Source organism: Schistocerca cancellata, chromosome 1, assembly GCF_023864275.1.
Source record: "Schistocerca cancellata isolate TAMUIC-IGC-003103 chromosome 1, iqSchCanc2.1, whole genome shotgun sequence".
Lineage (NCBI taxonomy): Eukaryota > Metazoa > Arthropoda > Insecta > Orthoptera > Acrididae > Schistocerca > Schistocerca cancellata.
Window position 1 is genome coordinate 1,216,554,225 of NC_064626.1, and position 4,540 is coordinate 1,216,558,764.

Below are 4,540 nucleotides of genomic sequence, written 5' to 3' on the forward strand. Positions count from 1 at the left end.
ATCTGGGTGCATCGGCTTCCCCGGCGCACCACTACCTACTAGCCCCTATCGCTACCCGCCACCCCACATTCCGCATTTTTCCCTTTTGTTTTGGCTTGGTGATAGCTGCACCGCAACTGGGCACAGGTGGGGTTCGCCATGCAATCACAGTGTGCCCACACACAGTCAGAAAGCTTGGTGGGCATGATCTGGGTGCATCGGCTTCCCCGGCGCACCACTACCTACTAGCCCCAATCACTACCTGCCACCCCACATTCCGCCTTTTTCCCTTTTGTTTTGGCTTGGTGATAGCTGCACCGCAACTGGACACAGGTGGGGTTCGGCATGCAATCACAGTGTGTCCACACACAGTCAGAAAGCTTGGTGGGCATGATCTGGGTGCATCGGCTTCCCCGGCGCACCACTACCTACTAGCCCCAATCACTACCTGCCACCCCACATTCCGCCTTTTTCCCTTTTGTTTTGGCTTGGTGATAGCTGCACCGCAACTGGGCACAGGTGGGGTTCGGCATGCAATCACAGTGTGTCCACACACAGTCAGAAAGCTTGGTGGGCATGATCTGGGTGCATCGGCTTCCCCGGCGCACCACTACCTACTAGCCCCAATCACTACCTGCCACCCCACATTCCGCCTTTTTCCCTTTTGTTTTGGCTTGGTGATAGCTGCACCGCAACTGGGCACAGGCGGGGTTCGCCATGCAATCACAGTGTGCCCACACATAGTCAGAAAGCTTGGTGGGCATGATCTGGGTGCATCGGCTTCCCCGGCGCACCACTACCTACTAGCCCCAATCGCTACCTGCCACCCCACATTCCGCCTTTTTCCCTTTTGTTTTGGCTTGGTGAAAGCTGCACCGCAACTGGGCACAGGCGGGGTTCGCCATGCAATCACAGTGTGCCCACACACAGTCAGAAAGCTTGGTGGGCATGATCTGGGTGCATCGGCTTCCCCGGCGCACCACTACCTACTAGCCCCAATCACTACCTGCCACCCCACATTCCGCCTTTTTCCCTTTTGTTTTGGCTTGGTGATAGCTGCACCGCAACTGGACACAGGTGGGGTTCGCCATGCAATCACAGTGTGCCCACACACAGTCAGAAAGCTTGGTGGGCATGATCTGGGTGCATCGGCTTCCCCGGCGCACCACTACCTACTAGCCCCAATCACTACCTGCCACCCCACATTCCGCCTTTTTCCCTTTTGTTTTGGCTTGGTGATAGCTGCACCGCAACTGGACACAGGTGGGGTTCGCCATGCAATCACAGTGTGCCCACACACAGTCAGAAAGCTTGGTGGGCATGATCTGGGTGCATCGGCTTCCCCGGCGCACCACTACCTACTAGCCCCAATCACTACCTGCCACCCCACATTCCGCCTTTTTCCCTTTTGTTTTGGCTTGGTGATAGCTGCACCGCAACTGGACACAGGTGGGGTTCGGCATGCAATCACAGTGTGTCCACACACAGTCAGAAAGCTTGGTGGGCATGATCTGGGTGCATCGGCTTCCCCGGCGCACCACTACCTACTAGCCCCAATCACTACCTGCCACCCCACATTCCGCCTTTTTCCCTTTTGTTTTGGCTTGGTGATAGCTGCACCGCAACTGGGCACAGGTGGGGTTCGCCATGCAATCACAGTGTGTCCACACACAGTCAGAAAGCTTGGTGGGCATGATCTGGGTGCATCGGCTTCTCCGGCGCACCACTACCTACTAGCCCCAATCGCTACCTGCCACCGCACATTCCGCCTTTTTCCCTTTTGTTTTGACTTGGTGAAAGCTGCACCGCAACTGGGCACAGGTGGGGTTCGGCATGCAATCACAGTGTGCCCACACATAGTCAGAAAGCTTGGCAACCCACTCACAGTCGGGATGGGGATGGGAGGGGAGGTTAGCTGACTGGTCAGCCCGTGAATGAGTGACTTTAGGGAGTACCACTGCAGGGATCTTACCTTGCAGCCCCTCCTGTGGCTTACTGGCCCCCAAGGACATGGCTCACAAGTGGTGCCTACTATTCCACTTACAAAAATTCCCAATCAGGATAAAGAAGGTTAATAGACAGGAAAAGATACCTTGACCTCTTCCATAGTGATTAATGGAATTTTAAATAACAAAAGGAGCTGTTTCAGACCACTAATGGACTGATCCCTCTCAAGATATAAAAGTGTTTATGTTCGGTGGATTTACATATTTCAGTATTTAGTCTCGCTACAATAACCTTGCGGCCACTAATACCCGTGTGCATAATGCCGCTCTGTGTCTGCACAGGATTATTTGATGCTAATAGTTCAAATATATTATCTCAGCCATTTCAGGTGGGCTTCCGAATTAAAGACACAAAATAATTTTCACAGAAAGAGTTTAGAACAATATCGGACGAAGTTTTATGCCTACCACTGACGTTAAACTGGTATTTTCGCCAGCATGTCGAGTGTAAATTGATTTCAGCACCAACTATAATTGTATGATATGAAGATGGCATCTGTTCTTTCGGACATGTCCGTAAGAACAGATGCCACTGGTGACCGTGCAGCTCTCTAGAATGAAATTACCATTAAATCAATACCATTAGCTGTTCACAGTTGTTGGTATTCACCAACGGGGACAGTTGAAAATGTGTGCCCCTACCGGGACTCGAATCTGGGATCTCCTGCTTATATGGCAGATGCTCTATCCATCTGAGCCACCGAAGGCACAGAGGATAGTGCGACTCCTGGGATTTACCTCTGGCACGCACCCCGTGAGACCCATATTCTCAACTTATAGTCCACACACTACATTCGTAATGCCCCTGCCATTATACTCATTACTAGCGGCAGACAATCCACCGAGTCCCGTAAGAGTTCAGGCAATAGCTGAGAATGTGGGTCTCACGGGGAGCGTGTCAGAGATAAATCCCTGCAGTCGCACTATCCTCTGTGCCCTCGGTGGCTCAGATGGGTAGAGCGTCTGCATGTAAGCTGGAGATCATGGCTTCGACTCCCGGTTGGGGCACACATTTTCAACTTTCCCCGTTGGTGTATATCAACGCCTGTGAGCAGCTAATGGTATCGATTTATTGTTATTTCATAATTGTATGAGGATACCTATTTGAAAATAAACTCCTGTTTTCCTCGAACCTATCAGCAACTATATGAGTATAACCTGAGTGGAAGGAAGGCGATGAAAGGAACCAATTATTAATTTATACAGGATGTCTAGTAGAACCTCTATTAATTCTAACTGACAGGGGTTATCTATTTAATTTCCACTACAAGATAAACTACTTCCATCAGCAGCAAACACTCCACCACCAACTTCATTTAATCTCTGCTCCCTGAACTTATCTGGCTTTAGCCAACCTTCAGTGCCTATAACAATTTGAGCGTCAGTGCTTTCAAAAGAAAGAATTCTGGTTCTGTCCCAACGCAGCTACGACAATTTGCAGCTATAATACCCACCGTCCTGTGTTTGACCCTCATTCTTTGAGACTGATCACCTTTCTGTGCTTTCTCGAAATCGCTTGTTGTTGTTGTGGTCTTCAGTCCTGAGACTGGTTTGATGCAGCTCTCCATGCTACTCTATCCTGTGCAAGCTTCTTCATCTCCCAGCACTTACTGCAACCTACATCCTTCTGAATCTGCTTAGTGTATCCATCTCTTGGTCTCCCTCTAAGATTTTTACCCTCCACGCTGCCCTCCAATGCTGAATTTGTGACCCCTTGATGCCTCAGAACATGTACTACCAACCGGTCCCTTCTTCTTGTCAAGTTGTGCCACAAATTCCTCTTCTCCCCAATTCTATTGAATACCTCCTCATTAGTTTTGTGATCTACCCATCTCATCTTCAGCATTCTTCTGTAGCACCACATTTCGAAAGCTTCTAATCTCTTCTTGTCCAAACTACATTCCTGGAAATTGAAATAAGAACACCGTGAATTCATTGTCCCAGGAAGGGTGTAATATTGTTACTTTATTTTTGGTATGCTGAAGTGTAATATTGTAACTTTAATTTGCTATGCTGATAGCGTACTGATGGTCAATAAAAGTGGTTTAAAACTGTGATCTGTCTGGGGACGTTAACCGTGGATTACTGGGCAACTGTTTCATCAGATATTTAGCAGACTAATATTAATGATAATCTTTTAATAGTCATACAAAACCGGTAAAATATATATATATAAAAAGGAGAATTTAAATAAAAAGAAAGAAATCAGTTTATACTTGGAAATTTATTTTAAGATTGTTCATTGAAATTTCAGCATATTATACGTGAGTTATAACTGAGCTGGTGCCTTATTTACGATTGAAAAGAATCTGAGATTGTAATCTTACGGAACACATAAAATATGGAGCCAAGATTTGGGAAACTGCATACAACACTCCATTCATAAAATAACACACGAAGAACATTGAAACATAAGCAAGAAGAAATTAACCACAACCAACAGATTCAGTTTTTACCCAAAGAAATTACGTTCATACCACAATCCTGTCCGTCATGTAATTACCACACACTGGTATACTAAATTCATATTAACTCTTTGTGAAGTCTTCGCAAAA